The following is a 25,595-nucleotide window of genomic DNA, read 5'->3' on the forward strand; positions in this document are numbered from 1 at the left end:
ATCAACCAAGAACAACAACAAAGAAAAGCAAAAGAAGGATCTGCCTCTGTGAAATTATAACTCAGATGACAGTCACCAGGTACTTGGAAGAGAAGGAGGAGGTGGGAGGAGGGATACCACTGGAAAAATTGATCCTCTACAAATCTTGAATGGAATAAAGAGAACCCAGGCCTTGCCAGGGTAGGGAAAACACACACACACACACACACACACACACACACACACACACACACACGAATTTTTTTATATGGAAAATGCTGGATAGAGAGAAGCAAAAAGAATAAACAGAATAAATTACAATTACTATCTTTAGTAACATTTTTATTTTTATTTTGCTCTCTTTTTTTCATTTGGCAAACAATTATGACAATAATTATTAAATATTATTTACTACAGAAACATTTTAAACAATTGCTCAATATTCTATTCTTGTATACATACAAGATTTTTTTTTAATGTTTTGCATATTGCAAACAACAGTTTCCAGACATCTTTATAGCTAAATCTTATTTACATTCATGGTTATTTCCTTGGCAAAAACTTCTAGAAGTGGTATTGCTGGACTAATAATCATGCCCGTATCTAAGCTATTATCTGTGAAAAGTTGTACCTATTTATATTGTAATCAGCAGTGTGTGAGAATTCCCGTTCTTCCACATCCTAACTATCCCTAAATATTAAACATTTTTAAATGCTGTTTGGGTAGTATGATGGTTAATACTGAGTGTCAACTTGATTGGATTGAAGGATACAAAGTATTGATCCTGGGTGTGTCTGTGAGGGTGTTGCAAAAGAGATTAACATTTGAGCCAGTGGGCTGGGGAAGGCAGACCCACCCTTAATCTGGTGGGCACCATCTAATCAGTTGCCAGCAAATATAAAGCAGCAGAAAAAGCGAGATGAGCCTAGTTTCCCAGCCTACATTTTTCTCCCATGCCGGATGCTTCCTGTCCTCAAACATCGGATTCCAAGTTCTTTAGTTTTGGAACTCGGACTGGCTCTCCTTGCTCCTCAGCTTGCAGACAGTCTATTTTGGGACCTTGTGATCATGTAAGTTAATACTTAATAAGCTCCCCTTTACATATATATCTCCTATTTTTTCCCTCTAAGAGAATCCTAATGCAGGTAGGTAAATTATTTGTCATTGTATTATTTTTCTTTTGTAAATTATCCATGTTAATCTTTTGCTTGTAAAATTGTTAAAACTTTTATATATTGAGCATATTGTATGTATGTGTGTGTATATATATATATGTATATACGTGTGTATTTAAATATGTTACTCAATTTGTCCTTTCTTCTTAGTCATAATTTTTGGTATGTATTGATGGGCAGACATTTTTAGTATTTCTGCAGTAAACTTAATTCATTTATTTTATGATTATTGCCTTAGGACTGATGCCTTCCCAATTCAATATTGTATAAATATCCACCAGCATATTCTTAGAAAATAATCATTTCCTTTTTCATATGTATAAATATATTACATCTAAAATTTATTCTTGGTTTTTTATACTTCTAAGTATATTACATCTATATAATTGTTTCCTTTTCATACGTATTATTAAACCTCAAATTTATTCTTTTACTTGTGTGACTCAGAGACTACCGTTTCTCTCCTCCCCTAAATGAACAGGCAGTTGCCACAATACCAAAATATTGAATAATATACTACATCTTCCTTTGATTTTAAATGCCACTTTTATCACACACAAACTTATTATATTTACTTGGGAATATTCCTCGGACTTCTATTCCGTTTCATTAATCCTATGCCACCAGTACCATAAGATAGTCTCACTCTGTCGCCCAGGCTAGAGTGCAATGGTGTGATCTCACTACCACCTCTGCCTTCTGGGTTCAAACAATTCTCCTGCCTCAGCCTCCAGAGTAGCTGGGATTACAGGCATGCACCACCATGTCTGGCTAATTTTTATATTTTTAGTAGAGTTGGGGTTTCGCCATGTTGAGCAGGCTGACCTTGAACTCCTGGCCTCAAGCGATCAGCTGGCCTCAGCCTCCCAAAGTGCTGGGATTACAGGCGTGAGCCACCATGCCTAGCTGACTTTATAAGATATTCTAAAAGTGGTAGTTAAACTGGAAAGTCCCCCTTGCAGGGCATGCGCTGGAGGTGTGACTCGCTTCTTCAGTGTCCTGCTCCTCAAACCTCCTAGGGGAACATAGACACGGGCAGACTGTGGAGCTCTGACCCAATGGCAGTGTCTAGGGATGAATGATTACAGCAGAAGCCCCAGTGGGCGTGTGTTACAGGGTGTTCTTTTGGTTTGCTGTCTATAGGCAGCTTCTGTTAACCAGTTCAATTAGACCCCCCTTCTTTATCACAAGGACAGAGGGCTTTCTGTATCCCGGGAATGGGCTTGGAGAACGAGTGCAAGGTTTTACTGAGTAGAAGTAGCTCTCAGCAGATGGGGGAACAAGAGGGGAGATGGGTTTCTCCTGGAGTGGGGCCCTTTGGCGGCCTGCTCCAGCAAAACTCTGCGTCATTCCGCCCTGTGTTCTCCACTACCTGCTCAGCTCTTGTCTTCTTCTGCCCATGTGTTCCTCATAACTTCCAGCAGCTTTTGTGTCTGTCCTCTAGGGGTCTCGGGTTTTCATAGGCCCAGAATGGGGTCTTGGCAAATGCAACATTCGGGCTTCAAGGCAGGAGTGCCTGTCCACACCTGGGTCCCTGGGGGTGGAGCCCTAGCCAGAGACCACGCCTTTCTCTACCCAGCGCTTCCCTGCCCCCCTTCCGTATCATTTAAAGGGACCACGTTCTTCCCTTACCAGCACTGCCGGATCAGTAGGAGAAATTTCCCTTTTTCTTCCTCTTTTCCAAGCATTGTTGATTATGTTTATGCATCTTTTCTTCCTCCTAAACTTTAAGATTATTTTGTAAAGAGAAAAAATCATGAGAAATCAAGATTCATTTGTAGTCTAATTTGGGGAGGGTGTAGTGATTAGTGTAATTAAATTATCTTTCTTTGGCTCTGGACAAAGGGGAGTACCCCTTCTTCAATCATCCATGTTGGACGGATGTTTCTTTAAATTAAAAAAAAAATTTCTTCTCTTGAGTACTTTTTAATGTCAGAGAAACTGTGAATATAGAATTGTTCTAGTTTTAGATTTCTTCCTTTTTACGAGCTTTCTTATAGCAAGGCATGAGGAAGCGGCAGACACCCACTGGAAAGATTAGCGAGAGAAAATTAAGTTTTATTTAGGAAAGAAAAACTTTAACAAAAAGACCTGGAAAGAGATCCCATTTTGGGCGACAACTACCTGGACAATACTCTGTTCTTAGGATGTGGTCGTCTGGTCCTCTCCCTTTCTTCTTGCTATGCTCCAAAGAGCAAATGTTTGGCATTTAGGAGTCTTTTTTCTTTTTTTTTCCTTTTTCTTGAAAAGACGTACATCAATGATTTTTACCATCGCTTTGAAAACTAATCTTCTAAGGCCAGAGAAGAAATACGTCTTAAAAAAAAACAAATTAAATTGTACTTTTTTTAGATTTTATTATTTAGGCTGTTATTTAAGAATGGTGAGAAAGTTTTACAGCCTTGTGGAAAAGAGATGTAGCATTTCTTCCACAAACTATCAAAAGTAGTGAACCTATTTAAATCGTAACATGATACTTTCATAATTATGTGGATGTGTGTGGAGAGGAGAGTGGGTAAGGCCGCTTTGAATTTGTAAAAGGAGTGGAAACCTTCTAGGCATAGATAAAGATGTATCACATGTAATATCATTATATCTTGTGGTCAAAATCTATTATGAAAAAAATTACAAACAGTACTTATTGGAAAAATGATTGAGAATACAACCTTTAGGTTTAAAATCAATTTTCCAGTTATTTTAGAATAGATCCAATGAAAATGCAAAATTCTTCAGCCAAGAGAGATGGTTTAGCATTAAACCAAATGCTAAAAGCTCTTACAATGCATTTTATTTATCTAGTTTAAGAAAACTCAGAAATGTCCAGAAGTTTGCATTCTTCATCCTATCATCATAATGGAAGTCTGATGCATTCTTTTTCAAATCGTTTTTTACATTATCAACAGGAAGACAGATGCTCTCTTGGTCTTCCCCTGGAATTTCCAGCCCTACTGTGGATGTTTCTGTTTGCTCTGTTTCTCTGAGTGAGGGTGAGTGTCTGACTGTGTGAAATGTACCTAAACAAAATGCTAGGCATGTTCATCAAGTGATCCTTTTTTCAGTCCAATAATGATGCCTGATACAGTGTTCACGGGATCATCTTTTGTTTTCTTAAATTGAAATGGCCTATGTAAGAGCAAGAGACAGATTATGTTTAAAACATTTTGGCAACCATAGTGATGGGTTTGCAACACAAGTAACACGCTACACCGATTAGGTTTCTCCACTAAGAGCTGGTTGTGTTAGTATATCAGATTTCCTGGAGTGGGACCAGCCACATTAGAAAGAAACAATCTCTACAAGGTTTTGACATCAGATTTTCTTTGATAAACATGTGGGAGAAAAGGACCCTTCTGTAATTTTTCTCTGGTGTTTACAGGTATTGCTGGTTTTGAAAGTAGAATAGATACACAAATAGGAAACACCATTGCTGAATTTGTTTCAGATGTCCCTTGTTTACAGAAATACAGCATTCATTTGTTGTACCTGGTGGCTATTAACTGCTCTAATTGTGCTGTAGACTCGTTAACAAGTTTGTTGAAGTTGCGTATTATAATTTTAAAGGAGTTAATTGAATACTAATCCAATGCGCGGCACAAAAATTATTTGAACCATTCCAAGGAAAGCCGAAAATCCCACCAGCTGCCTTGGTCCTAGTAAATCCCTACCCCTGTGAAACTGAGAAAATGAATATTCAATATTTTTTCCATTTGAGTCTCTTGACATTCTATTGATTCACTTTATTTTCCCAACAATGTTCTGACAGGTTTCCCAATGTGCATTCTGCACATTCTTTGATATTCATCTTGTGATTGCCTTTGAAAATGAGCGCCGTGGCCAACTTTGGGCTAGGGCTTAGAACTCAGGAGCTCCAAGCCCCTTGCATCCCAGAAGCCAGCATATTCATAGAATTTTACTGTACTACCATGCAATCCTCACATATGGGACACAGCCAAACATCAGAAGAGGAAGTTAGTTCAAGAGTGCATAAAACCTAAAATATGTTTGTGAAGCAGGTTACTGCTCTGGGGGACTTAGTGGAGGGGGCCAAGAGAAGTGGGAAATGTCTGAACCTAAAGATTGTGCCAGTGGGCTGGGCGAGGTGGCTTAAGCCTGTCATCCCAGCACTTTGGGAGGCCAAGGTAGGAGGATTGTTTGAACCCAGGAGTTTGAGACAAGCCTGGGCAACATAATGAGACCCCATCTCTACCAAAAAACAAAACAAACAAAAAAATTAGCCCGGCATCGTGGCAGGCACCTGTGGTCCCAGCGACTTGGGAAGCTGAAGTGAGAGGATCACCTGAGCCTAGGAAGGTCAAGGCTTCAGTGAGCCGTAATCACGCCACTGCACTCAAGCCTAGGTGACTGAGTAAGATCTTGTCTCAAAATAAAGAAAGAAAAAGAAAGAGAGAGAGAAAAGAAAAGATTGTGCTAGAAGAGGAAAGTGAAAGAAAAGCAAATAACTTAAGAGATGAAAAAGCCAGAAGTAGAAGTAAATAGATATGGCAGGAAGGTAGCACCCATTTCAACAATTTTTGTAAAAGGAGTAGTCCATTGATTGTCAGAGAAGTGGCCTGATTCATAGAGAAGAAAGAGAGCACAGGAACAGGTCAATCTCCTGTTGTGGCAGGATCTAAAAGCCAGTTGGTCGATATCATCAGTCTAGGGGGTGCCATTAGCACACAACTAGGTGACTGCAGGCTCCTTCTTTCCATTAAAATGGTGTCCTTTGTTAGAAGAGGGGCCTTACCTCTGTAAAAACTAGATGTTGACCAGGGTTCTTCAGAGTAACGAATGTGGTGTGCGGATTTTTCCCAGAGAAACTCCTGATCAGCAATATGGTGTTCTCCATATGCTGTATCTAAGCATTTTGTAACAGGAGCTTAAGTTCACTCAGGTTTGCGTTTCTTAGCCCCTAGGTCCAAGCAATGCATATAGTATACTCTCAAAAGTATTTGTAAAATGAGTGAATGAATGAATGAAAAGTACATAATCTATAATGTAGAAAATGTAGTTTGGTTTATCTCTCAAACAGGATTCATTTCTTTTCAGATGACAGGTAGGTAAGTTAAGCAACTGCCTCTCTATCTGTGTATAATTGATCTTATTGACTTTAAAGATTAAGTTGCAGATAGATAGATAGATAGATAGATAGATAGATAGATAGATAGATAGAGTGCTAGATAGATACACATTCTTTGACATATCTGTTAAACTCAAGATGTGTTTAAGCGGTATCTTTGGAATTGCACCTTGAAGGTAGGATATTCTGTCCATTTATCTCCTAACCATTTGAGCAGCTAAGATCTTAGACTTCTCCACAATTTAGGTCCCTGGTTAAATTAAGGAGCCTGTTCAATCAAAAAATATCAAGCTGGCGGTTTTGACTGCTTGAGTATTGACTTCGGCAAACGGTCTGTGAGCTGAAACAAAACCTATCCGATGGCTTTCCTTTCTGCTGAATGTACTTAAAGCAATGTATGCCACGTTTAGAGTGTGATGCAATGATATTCATGCCCATTTCATTTTTATTATTTTTCTTGAAAAAAAAAAACAGTCTGTAAAGGTAATGCGATTTTAATGCAATGCAACTGAATTAAAATTAAGATTTTAATGAAAAATCTTCCTGATTTGTTTTCATGGGGTGGGGGTTGGTTCAAAAATTAAATATTCGAAGGTATGTATTGCTTTAGTCTTTATATAAGAGCTTTTAATCTGTGTGTCACCTTCTTTGATACAGTAGACTGTCATTTAATATTTGTGAATTAATACCTCCCCTCCCCTAATACCCACTATAAGTTACAGGAGGGCAGGGCGGGTGCAGTGGCTCACACCTGTAATCCCAGCACTTTGGGAGGCTGAGGCGGGCAGATCACGAGGTCAGGAGATCAAGACCATTCTGGCTAACATGGTGAAACCCTGTCTCTACTACAAATACAAAAAATTAGACTGGCATGGTGGCAGGCACCTGTAGTACCAGCTACTTGGGAGGCTGAGGCAGGAGAATGGCGTGAACCCAGGAGGCGATGTTTGCAGTGAGCCGAGATCACACCACTGCACTCCAGCTTGGGCAACACAGCAAGACTCCATCTCACAAAAACAAAACAAAACAAAAAAGAAACTTACAAGAGGGCAGAGATTACGTATTCTTGATTTACTCAGAACTCTTTGTATATAATAGGTGGTCAGCCAGCAGATGTTACATGTTTTAACTGCTACTGAGATTTATTCATTATTTAAATTAATAAGTTTCTGCAAACTATGACCCAAGGGCCAAATTGGGCCCTATACCTGTTCTTGTAAATAAAGTTTTATTGGAATACAGCCACATTTGTTCCTTTACATATGGTCTATGGCTGCTTCTAGCAAGCAGTGGCAGAGTTAACTCTAACTAGTTGTGACACAGACCATATGGTCCACAAAGCCTAAATTATTTTCTATCTATCATTTTCCAAAAATGTTCGCAGGCCCCTAATTTGCAATGTGCTTGGCATTGTGCAGGCTTGTCGTGGATTATCCCTTTCAACTTTCACAACAATATGTACTACTACGTGGTATGTACTGTTGTTATCCCCATTTTATGGATGAGGAAACTGGGCCACAAAGAGGATTTGCAAGGGATTGGGAGAGTGGGAAGCAGAACCCGGTTAGGCATGACTCCCGAGTCCAGGAATCCTTGAGTCTGTGACTGGAGATGGGTGGTGGGGTGCACCTCTACTTCTCAAACTCATCACAAGCAGCACTTCCAGTCCTCTGGTCGGGGAGGGGTAGCTAGGAACAAGGGCCAGAAGGTACCATTGCCAGAAGGACAGGGAGAGGCAAGGGGCCTGTCCGCCTCTCAGGGCTGCATGCTGACACCTGCCATGCCGAAGACAGAAAGCAGAGCTGCAGGCTACAGCTATCAACCTCCCTCCCACATGGGCATCCATGGAGTTTAGTTTGGCACCAAGGTGTGAGCTCTTAGGCAACATGGGAGCCCAGCAAGGCACACTCATGGTCACGCTGGCTCTTATAAACACAAGAGAAGGATGCTTGCCTGGTGGCCTTGTGCTAGGACCCTCTGCATTGGGCTTGGGTGGCAGTCTCCCTTAGAGAAACCATTTGCTCCTCCAAATCTGGGTTGGAAAACTTTTACCTCCTACCAAGACTGGTGCCCCTTAGTCTACAGAGGCTCCAATGGAGTGGGGGAGAATTTTCAACTTAAGTCCTTAAAAAAAGGGGACAAAGAGGCTAGCAAACAAATTGCTGTAATATGAGCAGACTTCTTTCATTTGAATTTTTAAAAAAATATCCCTCTGCTAATGACTTGGTGATTTTCACAGTACTAAATGTGCTGACTTAAAAAATCTGTGGGAGGTCAATAATTTTCCCTCTGCCTGTCACTGTGCTGATTGTGGTCCCGATGCACCTTAATTACAACACCTACAGGTGGAGTATTATACAGTGTTTACATTAATCAGAATAGATTTACTGAGGGAAATAAACCTGCTGGCTTCCTTAGAGTTGCACTCTCATCAGGCAGCTACTGGGCTGGCCAGACTGTGGGTTAGTGCCTGGGCTAGGAGCCCAGACCCCAGCCTCATAGGAATAGATAGTCTCAGAGCATCTCTATCCTAAACTGGTGTGCTGGTGCTTAGCTAATGAATCAACATAAAGTTCTATAAATAGAAACTGCATTTCAGAATTTTGCAATCAAAGGAGGAAAGTGTGTGTGTGTGTGTGTGTGTGTGTGTGTGTGTAGAGAGAGAGAGAGAGACAGAGGGCAGAGGGAGAGAAGATAAGAGATAGAGAGAATGTGCAATTGTTAGAGAACTGACTTCATTCTCTGTGGCCACGAAGAACAAGAGAATCACACGTATCTTAGAGGCATAAATTGCCTCCCACCCCAAGTCTTATACTTACATAAAGAAGAAGAGTAGAAGAGAAAGTCTGTTGGGAAATTAAAGAAAGACTAAAGAAGATACACACAGCTGTCCAGTTGGGATGTGGGCAGAGGAGGGGTAGGTTTTGCTGTGTGTTTGTTGTTTTTCAAATTCATTTTTTCTTTTGCATTTTGAATGAGGCTTTATTTTTCTTTGGATTTGAAGAGAGGCCAACAACCTCCATTGACCCAGACGGCTAATATGGGTGAGTAGCTAAAGTCACCAGGTCTTTGATTAATTTCTGTCCTTTACTTTCCTCATACACAAAATGGGCTTAACGGTAGTACTTGTTTCACAAGGTCATCCCGAAGGTTTATTGCAAGAAAATGCATAAAGTGCTCACAATAGTGCTTGGCTCATAGTAGGTAGTCAATTACAGTTACCTATGATGATTATTATTATTACTTTTTAGAGATGAGGTCTTGTTTCATCACCAGGCTGCAGTGCAGGGATGCAATCATAGCTGACCACAGCCTTGAAAAGTTACCTATTACTGTCAAAAGTCATTGAGAAGATGGACTGTTAGAGTCAATGAGACTCAAGTTTCTAAACCTTTCTAAGCCTCAGTTTACTCATCCATAAAGTGGCGATAACAGTACCTATAAATGAGAATTGCATGCAAAGTACTTTGCGTATAGTCAGCCTTCATAAGTACTAGTTATTATTAGCAGCCAACGTGGGAACTTTCTAATTTGTAAGAAAGGAACACAGCCCTAAGTGTTTGCCTGATCAGGTTGTGAAGTCACTACCTTCTCAAGATAGTGCTCAATTCTTCAGTCATTGAATAGTCAACGCCCTCCCCAGCACGTTGTCCCTGGGTTTTTGGTTATGTCTAGATTTGGCCAGTAGAGTCCTGAGAGCACATCTCCAGTCTAGAAAAGGAGCCTGCAAAACTGTAGCATGTACTTGAGAGGGAAAGCCCCTGGGATGCTCCAAAGATGAAGTGGAGCCACAGGAAAATATTTCAGTGAAAACAATTTGCATAGCATTTTTCAGAGCAAGGTCCTTGAATCAGTTCGATTCATGAAATAGAGTACACGAAGATTTTATATTTTCAAAAAAATTCATCCATTTGTCTTTGGGAGGCATAGTCTGTCATTACTGTGAACAGGAGCCTGGTCTCCTTGGTGGGCACCACACCCAGCAGGCACAAAAGCTTCTCCTGGCTTGAGGCCACCAGCAAAGGCAGCCTGTGTTTCTCCAGCATCTTGGCTCTGGGTTGAGTCTCATCCGTGTTGAATGGTTTCTGTGCAGGAGCAATTTTAAGGCTAAAAAAAGTCAAAAGAGGAAGGAAAAAAAAAAAAAAAAAGAAAGGAAAATAGGGAAACATCACTCTTCTATCTCCACCTGGCCTCATTTACTGCTCTTTTACATTCATTAGAAAAACGCAAAGTCCAAGTGGGAAAGAGGGAGTTCCCAGGCAAAACAAGATTTTGCGGTCATTTGCCAGAACGGTCCTTCTTTCTGTTGCCCCTGACTGCAGCCTTCCCTCGCCAGTAAAAATGAGCCTGTGAAATGCTCATGGAGATCTGTTGTTAGGCTGGGGCACTTGGGTCTAATTCTAGAAGGTTCAGATCTTCAGCCTGTTACTTCTTATTTCACTGGTCCAGAAAGAGCTGCTTAGATGATAAGACTGGCAGAAAAGAAGGGTATGGTGTAAAGACAGTCCCTGTCTCACCTGGAGCCCTTTTGCCACTTGCAATTATATGGTTTCATTTCAGTGCTTGCAGCTGAAGCTGACCTTTCTTTGCATTACAGCTAGTTTCATTAACACCTTTTTCTTTCCTTCCTCTGTGTGAGGTTTTATAATTTGGTTTTGATGGCCAGATTGCTTTGGGGAGCACAGGCAGCCTGTGGTACCATCCTGGGCACAGTGGATACTTACAAAAGACTTAGATGCAATTCTTGCTGCTGAATTCCAATTGGAACTTTAAAAACAGATGAGGTTAACAGAGTACATGTCTGATTTTCAGAAACCTAGTGTTTTAGAACCCAAACAGATTCGAGGACTTAATAAGGAACTAACCCCTCCTTTTAAAAATAATGAAAGTGAGGCTCAGATGTCATAAGAGACACGAACAAGGACACTTGGTCACAGCATAGCCAAAATATAAGGTCACATTTTTGCCCTGAGGTTGGCCACAATATGGAATAACAGTTTTGCCACCAATCTTGAAGTCTCAGGATATGTAACTAATGTAAGTCTTCGAAATAATACATATTATTTTAAGAGTAATCTTTTTATTCAGATAAGATGAAATGGCTTTAGAACTTTAATAGGAAGAGAAGGCTAATTGGCACACTCTTTGCCTGTATCTTACTGTGTGCTTAAGAGTGTGAAATCACTTGGTAGAACAAAGTCCTTAAAACAATCATGAACAATGGTCATAGAAAAGGAAGCTGTGGGACTCTTCAGAGAGAAAAGGGTCTCTAGGTAAAGATTCACTTTGCCAGGAAACCTCACACATTATAAACTAGTGGCATTTCCAAATGAGTGGTATTTTACTTTATGGTTCTTTGAAGCACGTGTGACTCATTCTGAAATTATTATATGAAGAACTGATTTTATGACGTGAGCTTATGTGGTACCTTAGCTCCCAACTGGATATCCTGGGGGAAGCAAAGACAGTGTGATTAATCAAGAGAACCAAAACTAAATTTCTAGACCTGATTTCTGACCCTAGTTCTGCCTCGAACCAGCTGTGTAACTGGGCAAATTACTTTGCCTCTGTCAATTTTGGTTTCCTGGTTAAAGATTTCTACTAGAGGGTCTCTAATAGGTTGCCAGGTTGCGAAGAAAAAAAAAAAAAAAAGGAAGGAAGGGAGAAGGAAGGGAAGAAACAAAAAATAAAACAAAACAAAAACAACACACAGGCATCCAGTTAAATCTGAATGTCAGATAAACAATGAATATCTTTTAGTGTAAGTATGCCCCATGTAATATCTGGGACATACTTACACTAAAATCAAACCACTATTCATTCTTTTTCTGAAATTCAAATGTAACTGGGTATTCTGTAATTTCTCTGGCAACCCTAGGCCTCCAATTCTATAATTAATGATTCTGACTGTATTTGTTTCTAAAAGTCTCTATGAAGGGGGGAGAGAGAGGGAGAGAGAGAGAGAGAGAGAGAGAGAGAGAGAGAGAGAGAGAGAGAGAGAGAAGCAATCCCCTGAAAGCACTCACCAGCCGATTGCTAGTCTGCAGAAAGCCAGCTCATGGCATTAGATGGAAAGTCTCTTTAGGCTGAGAGGCAACCCTGGAGAAAACAAGGCCCTTTCCTGATGACATAGGCCCCTCCCATAGCTGTCTTGAGAGCCAGACCTCTTTGTGGGCCTAGGGAGCTCTGTCCGCTGAACCGTCTCAGTGGCAGGCAGTGCTGTGCTGAGTGCCCTAAGAGAAAGCCTGGTGAAGAAAGATCATCTCTAGTCCCTTCCACACACAGAGACAATTGCAATTAATCCCTGTTGTGAGCCATCAGGCACTAAGGATCAGAGAATCCTCACAACAGGGGCCTAAACAAATCATCCTTAGGTGGAAACCAGGAATGAATCCAGCCTCCCCTTTCTCCCTAAGTAATGTGGACATAGACAGCATCCACCCCAACCTGTTTGTTATGGGACTGGGTAGGAGTGGGAAGATAGAGCAAGATAGAGAGAGGAGAGGATGTGAGATGCTGGAAGTCAGTGTTGCAGGCAGTTACCAAAAGGCCGGGTAGTTAGAAGTGGAATGAAAATACTGAGATTTCCCCCAAAACATTAAAAAATAATTGCAGATAACACTTTATTCTGTGTTACAGTGAGGTCCCTCCCGTAAGCATAATGACTGCTTCTTTGGTCCATTTAGTTTGGGTCTTTTGCAATTTATCAGAGATGCGTTCCCTGGAGTCCGGGATCCCATTCAAAGCAGTGTGGGCGCATGCATCAGTGTGTTGATTGCATTTCCACAATCCTCAGATTCTGCCCTTGAGAGGGGTTGTCCCTCCACTGATTCCTGGAATGGATGGGCAAACAGAGCCCCAGTGTCTCCAAAAGCACTACTGAATCCCCCTCACCACCACCGCCACGCCGCCAGGAAATGAATTAACCTGGACACCCAGACAGCTGCCATTAACTCGACCTCCCCTCCATAAAGAAGCACGCAGAGCCGGAGAGTAAAGAGGATATGGTTAGGAGACAATGTTTAACAGAGAGAAAGAAAGGAGGAGAAACAACTCTTTGCTTTAGATGCAAATAAACTCAACTTCACCTTTAAAGCTGAAAACCTGTGCCCTTGGCAAGACGTTTGGGGACTGTTCCAGAGATATTAATCTTCCTCCGTTTACATGTTAAATAGATCTTTGGAAACGGTTTCTCCAGCACTGTTTTTTCTCTCCGGCACAATCTCCTTCTCTCTTTCTTTTTTTAGTACAGTCAGAACTCCCCAGCAGCGAGAAGCCCTGGGGGACGAAGGTGGAGGCACTAACCCGTGTGGATATCAGAGCCATCCCCGACTGCGGGCTATTGGGGCGGCCAGGCCCGGTCTGCCAGCAGATGGTGCTGTGCCGCACGTTTTGGACCCTCGTGTGCCCGGCCGGCGCTGGGAAGGAGACAGACGCCTCAAAGTTTCTAGTGCCATTCCTGGACTGAAACAAATGTTTGTGGAATTAAGTAGTGATTTCCTTTAGTCTGCGCCACTCTTACTGGCTGTGTTTTCAGGCCTAGATGTTAACATATGCCACATATTACTTTTTTTTTTTTCCTGGTGAAATCGGGGGTTTCCAAACACTCAGCCTCATCCTAAGTGTTCATGTCAACTAGCAAAGGTCTGCATTTTCTGATAAAATAACTCATAAAACTTCCATATTAAGAGCTAAAATGGTTTGGAAGACAAAGAAGTGCTGAGAAATGTAAGTAAACAGAGCACCTAAGATTTTGTCTTTCTAAATAAACAAAAGGGGGAGGGGGTGTTCCTTTATTAGGCTCAAAAACGACGCAGGAGAGCGACCAGGAGACTGGAGGCATTCGGGAAAAAGTGTCTCTGGCTACTGGGGGGAAGGGGGTTGCATTATGTGATTGCTGGAAACACTGAGGTGCAATGATCATAAATGTAGAATCGTGGAGAAAATTTAGGATGTGTGCGGAACACCCGAGGAACAGCCAGAAGTCCCTGGGTTTTCAGAACCCAGTTAAACAATGGGTTAAGGGTGATAGGAATTGCCAGTGCAACTGCTTCACCATGCCAAGTGGCTCCATTAGTTAGGGTTCAGTATGTATTTAATGTTGCCATAAAAATCCGTCTTCTCAAAGTAAACAAGGCAAGTCTGTGTGCATCTCCGACAAGATGTATGAAGCTTTGTTTGGGATAATGGATTTGACATGAGTAAAAACACTGGGGATTAAATGGACCCAGCACGGATAAATATGACTAATTGTCATCTCCTCGTATCAGCGTAAACATCTCTAGCACCGCAGACTAGGGGGAGATGGTGGAGCAAGGGGGTTTGGGGCGATTAGTCACTGCAGAATTGATTCACAACTGATTGATAAAGCAGGAATGGAAGGGAACATTGAGGCCTTTCCTTCCACATGGAGGTGAATGTTGCATTTTAGAATTTCCAAGCATTTATTGCTGAAATTGAACTGTGAGTCACAGCCCTGAAGAGTGAGTACACAGCTGTTTTGTCGTGTGTGTACAGGGTAACTTTGGGCTTCTTTTTCTTAAATGTTCATTAAAGTTTTAAAACTGCCAGAATGGCCCAAGCATCTTTTACACAAAATAACAAGATCTAAATCTTGTCTTGGACTTTTTAGAAGTTTTCAGCAAGCTACTCAATTCTTGTTTCTCTTAATGTACATAGAGACAATATTTAACTCTCCTCACCTATGTCATTGCTTTATTTTGTAAATATCGCTATGTGGATTTCTTTTTCTTAGATGATGAATACATATATCTACTACTAAAATACATTTTTTCAAAGTAAGCAATATTCTCAGGCTTTGAAACTTTCTCATTTGGAGCAGTAATTATATTTAAGGTCATTAAATAATATGAAAGATAATATTCATTTACTAACATATGGTTTTTAACATTTGATTGTTTTTTTTTTACCTGTTTTCATTTTTTAAGCTAAAGTTCAAAGACATTTTCAAACCAAATGTCGTTTGTCATATCAACATATGCTGTTTATACCGTGAATATAGTTAACGTAGTGAAATGAAACTTTAGTTCTGTGAAAAATAGCAACGTTTAAGGCTCACCAAATATTACAAACACTGCAAATTCTTTCTGTAATATCCAGAAGTTGATTTTGGATCAAAATTTAGAGCTGTCTTTCAAACAGAGCCACATTAAATTTAAAATTAGTCAAGGATTACAGTTTGCTATGAGAAATGTCTCCACCTCCAATATGAGCAAATGTCATCAAAGTGAAAGGGGAAAAAAAGAAAAGAAAAGAAAAGATGGGATTGTTTTGACACAAGTGAGAGAAGCTTAGTGTCGCTTCATTTTTAACCTCGTTTCAAATTATCTTTTAACCACCCTGATATTTCTGCATGGAGATAATCACATCTCATCAGCCTTCTCAAAACCCGGCAGCTACATACCCGGAGCTAATGCTTCTTGTTAAATCATATTGCTAAACAAATTGTTACAGCTCCCGCAGCTGACTGATGGAAATCAGCTTTGCTGGACGGCCTCTTTTTCTTTTCTTTCCATCATTCAATTTTATTTTCTGTCCTTGGGTAATTTTAATCTTCCAGAAGATGTTTGATTGTTTTTCCTAGAGAGGTAGGACATGAGTTTTAAAAATGTAAAAGCAGATCTGCCCTATAGGTGACGAAGATAGAGACCTGTTGAAATGCTCCTGGGAAAATAAATGCATGGATTCACATCCATGTTTAATAGAAGAAAATCTTTCTCAGGAAAAGCAATAAAACGTGGGGACTTCAGGAGAAGAAAAGTTACCCTGGTTATAAACATCCACAATCAATTATTCCTAACATCATTCAAGAATTCATGTATTGTTGAGGTTTAACAAACACGGCAAGGAAACTGGGCTTATTTATTTTAGTAGTTTTGCATCTGCAGATGTAAAATCAAAAGCTCCCTGCTTACCATTTGAAAAACTCCTATGTAAATGACTGACCGCCTTATCTTGACACAATTTGCCTTAACTTCACTTCCTCTCACTTCGTCATTTAATTTGTATGGTTTCCAAATCAGAGCCGACTATCATCTATTAGTCCCCCTGGTGACAGAGGGCAGGGTGCTGTTGTATTGGAGTTAATAAAGCAGAAACACAAGCCTAATTACTGGAGAGATAAGCCAGACTGGCAGGGATTCTGTCCTCCAGGTCTGGACCTATCTGCACCCAGACATTTTGGAGTGGGTCTGTGAGCACAAGGGCAGACACAGACAGCAGCAGATTGGGCTGCATTGGTTTTCGCGTTAGAGGTGCTGATACATTTCAGGAATCACTTTCCCTGGAAGATGGGGTGGTAAACTGCATCTGCAGGAGGAAACAAGTGTGTATTCATGAGTCAAATGAGATCATGGGGGCAAAGGTGTGTCATAACTGCAAGGGACCAAACAAATAGAAAGTGGCATTTTTGTTACAAGAGCATGGATGTGTATTTAAATATAGTCTACAGACACATGCATTAAATAGCTCCATGTTGAGTGTGTGTGTGAGAGAGAGAGAGAGAGAGAAAGAGAGGAAGAGAGAGAGAGATTGCCTTTCTGATGCCAGCAGTTACATATACCATGGAATGTATCACCATGGAAAAATTAAAATATACATAAATATGTACTTACAGAAATACACACATATGTGTATATACATCGTATAATGTATAGTATCACACTATACACAGCCTAATGACTCAAAAACTGTTATAGCTTAAACCTGATTGAAAATTTGATTTATTGATTATTCACAAGTCCATGTTGTGTTTTTATAGGTTTATATTATGTGCATATGACTGTATCGGACATATGCAAATTGCATACACATATTGAGAAGTTTCACTATCATACTTTTTCATATGTATTTATGCAAGACTCGAAGCCTGTCATTACATTAGTACTGCTGCTCTCCACAGTTTCCATCCTTCCCAAGTAAACAAACAAAAAAGCCTACCTGTGTGGTTAAAGTCACTAACATTTAAGAGATATTCATAAAAAGAGGAAGAAACAATACAGTGTCTGCCTCCTGATTTAGAGGGTTACAATTATCGATGGATACTGTAACAAAAACAGAAAACTGTATTTGGAGAGGTGAATCTATTAACACAGCTTTGTCCAACAAATATTAAAATTGCGAAGTAATTTGCCCATTTGACAACGGCTAATGAACTTAAGTATGCAGAATGAACTTTAATAATTAAGGAAATTGTGCAATTAAACTGAAAGCAGCTGAAAATTACAAATTAAATTAACTCTGTAGCTTGGCAAGAATATTACTGCTTCCAATATCCAACCAGGTTGAATGTCTGGAAAGTTTCAAGTGACTGTCCATTTTATTGTGATGACTTACCATAAAGATATTGACCTCATTTTTCTTTTTAACAGAAAAGACCACTAATAATGCTTTCCATGATATGTTTCGGAATTACCATGTGGTTGGAATGATATGAAAAGTCTCATTGGCAGGGTGCATTTTAATTTTGATTTGAGGTTTATGATCCTATCTGTGTCTATTTTAAATTTAAGTGGATTACATTCAACAAAGATCCTTTTACTACCCTGGCTTGGCTGTCTCATACTATTAGGGTCTATATGTTCAGCTTCTACAAATCTGTTAATACATAAAACCATAAGAAGCCTCATATGTTCAAACCAGGTTAGACTGAAGACATCAGATTAATATTTGTTAATGTAGAAGGGCTCTTAATCAGATTTGCTTATTTCGTGACAGAATGTTTCTGCAATTATCATAATTGTTGTGCTAAATATGTTTGTCTTTGTATCTGGCTTTGGGCATAATCTTCTCTCTTGAAAGCCACTCAACGTGGGACTTGAGATTCCTGTACAAAACCCAATTAATATTAAGATGACAAGCCCCGATGAGCTCCCAAAGAGGCAACAGCTGAGCAGACTCTAACATTCTTAAGTACAGATACTTGAGTGATCAAGTACATCTGAGGGAGACACACAATTCAATAATCCCTTTCTCAAGAAAGTCAAGAGCCCTGTGAGATGCGCGGGAAATCAAAGGAACACATCAGAAAGAAAATGACGGGTCTGGTCCTGTAGCGTCTCTATTAAAATGCAAAAGTTATGGATTTTTTTCGGGGTGATGGGAACCTTTTCTGTTTTCATTGATTTCTTTTTATAGCTTGATGATTTCTCTAAGATTATCTTAAAAGCTTAAAGAAAAAAGGGGCCTCATCAAAAGGTATCTTACATGACAGGAGCACAGATAGTTTTGGTTAACATGATGTGGCCAAGGCGCGGCGTAGTCCGGGGAGAAAGAGATCCCACTCAGGCCTCAGCCTGGGGAAAGTCTTCTGCCTCTACAGCAAAATGAAATTTTGCAGCCACACTGGAGACACTTGGAAAACCCATCCTGCTGGGCCCTGGGCCTGTTAGGAGGGACTGAGCGGCAGGCTGGAGCTACCTGGGCCTTCCCCAGAGACGGAGTTCTAAAGAGCTGTATTCACAAATGTATTTCCATTTTCATTGTATAAAGCAATTGCCTTTCTGTGTTGACCCCCAATTTCCTAGGCTCGTGAGTGACTCCTTAGATTTACAGCTAAATTCACTGTCCGGAGGTGACATCCTAACCCATTGATTTGTAATCAGAAATTAGTTTCCTGTCACTTTAAAAGTGAGGCACTAAGGGGCAGTAAAAACAAGGCTGCCGGAGCTACATCGCGCTAGAGTCCAGGCTCCGGGCCATGATACACTATCTTTCGAATATATTTATTACATTAAAAAACCTCACTAGTGCACTTTAAATGGCTGGTGACACCCTCTTAGGTGACTTATTGCTCTGTGAAATCAGTTTTGCAGAAATTCTTTCACATATGCCAAAAATAAAAACCACACACACACACACACACACACAAATACACACAAAACAGCAGGCCTGTGTGTGTGCATTACAATGTACCAGTACCAGTCCATGGAGTTTCTGCTCACTTCTGTGCCCAGCATATCAGCAGCAGGAAGGCCCACACCGGGCACAGAACCTCCCCAGAGCTGATGTGACTCAAAGTGAAACCAACCAGCGTGGCCCTTGCTAGTGGCCTGATAAATCTGGAGGAAGCCTCACGGCCACCTGCCCAATTCTGGGGTCTGTCCTTGGTAAGGAAGGACTAGTATATGTGATCACGTGTCCCCCATAGGCACACACACCTCCCACGTGTACCACCTGGACAGGTCTTTTTAGATTTCCCCTTTGTAACAAACAACAGAGAATGGGGATAATGATCATCGAAACTACCTAAAATGGGGTAGATTTAGATTTCCCCAACCTAGCCTGACATTTTCTAAGATGTAAGTGCTAGAGAATTACTGAGAAACCGTTTTTATAGATTCCTCTTGGAAACAAGAAACGCATCCTATACAAATCCAGCTCCTGACCAGCCTGAGAGTCCCCATTTCTTTACCCTGCTTGTCACAACAAGGCAGGACTCCACCCTCGCCCTGGGAGTGATCTAGGAGCAGTGAACCATTGCATCAAAATAGACTCTGCCACATAGGCCTGGACGATCCCACTCACAGAGTGAATTGCCCCAAATTGTGAGACATTTGAAACAAAATGTGTCCCTGTTGCCTTCTGGGGTTCCTGCTAATTAATATTCAAAAGACTCAAAGAGGAAAAATGGATACCTAAATCATACATATGTATATGCCTTTTAAGCTTTATTATAAAGGCAAAATAACCCCTTACTTGGTTAAAATCCAACTTGAGTCAACATACAAAGGTGACTGCACTGTAATCCTAGACATATCTGCATTATGTAGGCATGTTACTGCGCCACCAGAATCTCTCAATAGTAATTATTATGCCAAGCACCCTGTTGGCACAATTACACTAAAGCTCTAATTAGTAGCGGTAAGATTAGAACCCCTACATGTTAAATCTGTAGAAGCAACGCTGAGTGAAGGATTTAAAACAGTTTCAAAACATTGTATTGTCTTTATTACAGTCTTTATACTTCAGTAAAGAAGGGTTTTCTATAAAATGCACTTAAAATAATCTGGTCCTGTCACTAAAAATAGGAAAGATAAGGTAATTGCAGTCAAACCTAGTGAGTCGGCTTGCTACCTAGGTGCATTAAACCGAAAATGACAAATCCAGTGAACTCCAGTGGGAGATACATACTTCCTCCCTGCCGGACACAGTGGTATTTTTCCTACCATCAGCCCGAGGAATGCGCAAGGACCATGCTTGTCACCAGTCTGCCTTCCCGGCTTGGCTTTTTCATTACCTTGGAGAAGGAAGCCGGGAGGCAGGCCAGTTGCCTCAGGAGCGGATCTTCCTCACCAATCTGATTTCAGCACTGGGAGATTTACCTGTCTCCTTAGTGACTGCAACACCCACATCGAACACAACACAGAACACTTCCCTCCTGAGACTCTAGGCGCAGCGGGCAGCCTAGCTACCTGCTGGGTATGAAGCTGAAAGTCTGGATCCTGGAGCCGAGGCCCCCAGGAGAAGGGGACCCCTGGGACTGAGGAGCTCACCTCTCAATGCAGAGGTCTCAGACAAGCTAAGAGTAGCCTGAGGGAGCGGGGCTGCAGCATCCACCTGAGCATTTGGGAAAAGCAAAACAGCCATGGGGAGTTACGGTCACGCTCAAGGAGAGGAGAGGAGAAAAGCAGACGTGGCTCGCCAAATGCCAGGTGTATGTGTTTGGATTGGGGAATCTTTTGATTGGATTTTTCCCTTGAAACTGAGTAGTAACAACTTCGTAAAATGTTTTAAGGGAGAAAACCTAGAAGCTCAAGGGGGGAGAAAGAAACAAAGTCACTCATCTGCCTGATAGTTTCCCACTGCCCCCTTCTAATCCTCCAGCACCTTCCAGAAACAAATGTGTCTTGATCCTCAGCAAAGACTGGCAGTTAAGGAGTTCCAGACCAGGGCAGGAAGCGTCTTCTCTGTGTCCTGTTTCCTGTCCACTGGTTCGTGTGCCCACCCTACCCCAGTGACCTACAAAATACCTGCTCCGGTCAACTCATCACGTTTCTAAGTGGAAAAAACAGAAAATCCTGGGCACTTGAAAGTATCATGATGGCTATCAGAATCTGGGGGCAAATGAAGTCTGCGTTGAAATGTACACTTCAGCTACCCTGTGGGCAGAGCTTGGCCTTCCTAGTTTGAGTGTTGCTAGTTTGAGTATGTGACGTTAAAAACTCTGGAGTAATATGTCCATAGACATCTAGAGAATAGATAAATGTTTGGAAAATTTGCCTGGGTTTTTTTCCATTGAAGCAAATGCACTATTTATTTTGCTTCTGAAATGCTAAAGCAAACAGCTTTGGCTATCTTTAAGATGAAAATAGGAGACAAAACTCCCAAAATGTTAACTGTAGTTCTATATTAGCATCACTAAACAGCATTTCTTCCCCATCCACCAGCAAATTTCCCATAATTACAGTGATACTTGGTGAGGGTATATTTGTATACCATACATATATAGACTTTAGAAATGGGTAGCCTAAAAGCTATAAAACTGTCTCCAAGAATGTACAGTGATAAGAGGGCAGAGGTCACAGGACAGACTCTGAATCTTAATAATTGTGTGTATTCAGCCATTTATTATATCTAGAGTGCGATTTACTGTAAAAATGAAGAACGGGAGAGTATGATACTTTCTGGCTTCTATATTTTATGTTGGCTTCTCTTTCGTAGCCCCAGACTGGAGGAAGGAAATGAAAACATCCCTCTGCCTCATAGGTTATCTAATTGCTGTCATAATTCCTTTATTTATACGCATGTATGTTTTATCTACAAAAGATATCCACATGAGAGCTGATCTTTCTGCAACTGTTACAGAACTATTAAATGTATATTAGTATGGTCATTTTTATTTAATGGAAACAAATAACAGTTAATCTTATTGGAAGGGTTAAGTGGGTTTACTTGGTAAAGGGCAAATCCCTTTGGATGCTTTCTTTTTTAAAGAATGGCTGCACTTGCTGACAGATGGTCTTTGTCTGAATGTAGCTGAGGACAGATACAGTTTCTTTTTACACATTTATGAAAGTTGTAGATATAGATGCTTGATAATATGCTGTGGCCTAGGACAAAGAGCAAAGCTTGGTGGACAGAGAGGATTAGATTTCAGATCAGTGACAGATGGCTGGCTTAGCAGAGTCAGATAAAATTAAAAGAGGGGGGCGGTGGGTGAAAAGAAACCACTTTCCATGTAAAAGTTGCATCTTTTAAGACAATGGCAGCATGCAACATCTAGCTTTCTTCCCAACCTGGTACTCAGTTCCTGGATTTAAATTTCTCCTTCAAAGACGCATTTTATTTTTGCCTTTGCGGAAGAAATGGATTCTTTGTTGATCGAGCTTATCTAAGGGAAACTAAGAAACAACACAATTAACAATTTGTTTTTCAGCTTGGCCAGCAAAGAATACTTCCATTTGCAAAACTACACAGGTTAGTTGCATGTGGGTCCTTACCTACACCACTCCTCCCCAGCTTGAGCAGATTTTTATAAGCCCAATGGTAAAATCTACATTTTTGCTTGTTCCATATGCACCATTTAAACTTATCACATCACTATAACCTTCGTCAAATAACCATACAACATATTTAGTGTTAATTTGTCACACTGAAATTATTCATAGGTGCCTTGAGTAAGTCCGATAATATTTATGGGTTATGCCATTCCATGTTTTCTGGCAATGCAGTTTGCTAGATTTCATAGATTTACTGTGTCTGCTTTTTTATGACTGACATAGCAATAACCAGATTGCAAAGATATTTATGTTGTTTGTGGCTTAGCAAGATAATTAAAGGATATAAATTAATCAAGTGCAATTAATTAGAAACTTTATGTTCGCAGCAGTCCTTCTTTGCATGTATAATTTATATTTATTGATTTCCTGGCTTTCATTAGCCTATGAGATAACAGCAAAAAATGCATTAGAGAAGAAAATGTACAATTAGCGTGAGAGTGAACCTTGGCATAATGGATAGATCAGCACATGTTTGGGGCAAATATAAAGCTTTGTTAACTGTCATAAGCAGTTACAATTGATGAGTGGTATTTCACTACATATCTTTCAACTGATTAACGGCGTTTTTAAAGAGTCCCCTTAATGGGAAGCTGATAGGTTGGCTAAATTTACATTTTAATCAGAGTATTTATGACGGAGGCAGCCCTAGAAATTCATTGGCAGAGGGCAGGAGATATTCCCTGAGGGACTGGGGTAGGGAGGAGGCTGTGGAGGGTGTCCACTCACCTATCCCTTCTCTCATTATTTGTCCAAAAGTGTCTGGGGTGAGGCGGGGCAAGAACCCTAATGGCCTCCTCATAACTGGCCCCATTCTGATTAATCTTCAGCAGAAAGGTCCAGATGTGTGAGATGCCAGAAGAAGGGAGCCCTCATCGCACTCCGTGTGCAGCGGATCCCAAGCATTTCCACCAAGGACTCCACCTCGGAGAGAGAGATATCTTGTATTGAGGAAGGACAATGCCCTATGTGAATCGGCTTCTCCTATTTCCTAACTGGATTGGGAGCCAAACCAACAAGCTCCAAAAAGATAACACAAGAGGCCACAGTGCCACGGTCAGAGGGCCCACCTATTCATGCCAATGGCTCCAGAGCTGCCATTTTAAACCTAGAGGCAGGGCCCCCTCCTGAATTGTAAGCCATTAAAAGTCAGGTTCATTCAAACAAGAACAGAAGTTCGGCTGAGTAACAGAGAAAACTTCAAAAGAAGTGAAAAGTAGATCCTCATGTAATCATCCCTTCTTTCTTCAAAATAGGCTAAGGCAGTTCTCTGGAATTCCCAGAGAAAACTGAAATGGAATCTTTTGTTACCCGTCTGAGCAATTACATGTCCAGGAGTCTTTGAGAAGGAACACAAGCTATCTCCTAAATGTATATCTGTTTCTATATATGGGGCCTGCTGGGGCAGACTGGGTGTCTTTGTTGGTTAAAAGAGACTACCTAAGATGTTATCATGGCAGCACATAACAAAAACACTTCAAGTTTGTACAGTTAGTGAGGCCGCAGAGTGGGAATCACGTCTGGCTGGTGAAGTGGCCCTTACTGGGCATCTCTGTAGGAGAGGACCTATTTCTTGTTGTCCTCACATGGAGATGAGACAATAGGTCTGGGCAGCCATGTTCTATGCTTAATGACAATTCTCAACATAGTCCTTATACTAAAGAATGCCAAGAGGCCCTCTTTCTGGAAAGAAAAACGTAAGAAGGTGCTCATTCCTGATTCAGAGACAAACCAGGGAGAACTTCAGTTAGTTCGGAAAATGCCTTGAACAAAGTGAGACTGGGGGCCTGGCCTTTTCTCCAGCGAGGACAAAAACCATTGTCTTCAGTCTTACCAAAACCCTTTCCCTCTCCCTTTCATTTTGGTTCCCATGTAGTCTGAGCATTTCCTGGTGGAATCCCATAAGTGTGGATTGAATATTGACAGAATCTTCCATGTTTCCTCTTGCCCTGGGGCAATTAGAGTTGAATTATGTACACCAAAGTCAGACTACAAATAAGAAACTATTTTTCATGTATCTCAATGAGAAGAAATACTTACTAGACCCTAAACAGAAGAAATGAGCAAATATGAGATTAATATAAGTGAAGGAGGATACAGTGTCTGCTTCATGTGGTGATAAGCCCTTTTTCTGCTTTTCGTACTAATTATTATTATCATTATTAGTATTATTTTACCCCTCAATTGCCTTAGGATGTTATCCAAGAGGAAGAGCTTTATCGGCTGGTGAAAGCTCCACAGTATTATTTATTTCATATAATAAAATGTATGTAATGATCATGATTAATGTTTGTTTGTTATTGTATCATTGTGACTCCCTTCCAGTCTCAGTGTGATACTGGTTTAATTAAACTTGGGAGAGGGTGGGTGTGGGTTTGGGTGATGAGCTTTAGAACTTTATACAATAATGGAGTGTGCATTTTGTTGCATTCACATGTTGACTGAGATGAAGATGTCCCCATAAATGACTGATTCTGTTTGTTCTTTTAAAGGAAAGTCCATTCCCCATCCTTTATTGTGTAATTTACAGATAAATTTGTTGTGCTTCAGACCAAATGCTTTTATGTACAGAAATTGCAATGACAGTAGAAATTATGGTAATTGAAGAGTGCTCTATTTTAGGTTTATCTCTGATCACATGAAGTGATCATCAGCGTCGTCCGTGGCCATAATCGTGCCCCAGATTCCAAATTATTTTTTATTAGTTTGTTATTCAGATTAAGAATTTGTTCAGGGGAGGGAAGGACTGAGAGAGAAAAGCAAAATGTTGTCTTTGCTGATTGATCCTCTCCCCTGAGGAAAAATTAGATAGGTCTAGTTGGAGCTATTTTTTTGCATTTCAA

At 40.7% G+C, this 25,595-nt stretch overlaps 1 long non-coding RNA gene across 1 annotated transcript; it reads right to left on the reverse strand.

The window, feature by feature from the left end:
* Positions 1-3,084: 3,084 nt before the first annotated feature.
* Positions 3,085-13,380, reverse strand: LOC126943954 (uncharacterized). Its single transcript, XR_007721911.1, has 3 exons — positions 13,324-13,380; positions 4,170-4,278; positions 3,085-3,471 (listed from the first exon to the last, which is right to left on the reverse strand). It is a non-coding gene; the product is annotated as an uncharacterized LOC126943954 (long non-coding RNA).
* Positions 13,381-25,595: the final 12,215 nt, after the last annotated feature.

The sequence above is a fragment of the Macaca thibetana genome, chromosome 20 (genome assembly GCF_024542745.1).
Source record: "Macaca thibetana thibetana isolate TM-01 chromosome 20, ASM2454274v1, whole genome shotgun sequence".
Classification (NCBI taxonomy): Eukaryota; Metazoa; Chordata; class Mammalia; order Primates; family Cercopithecidae; genus Macaca; species Macaca thibetana.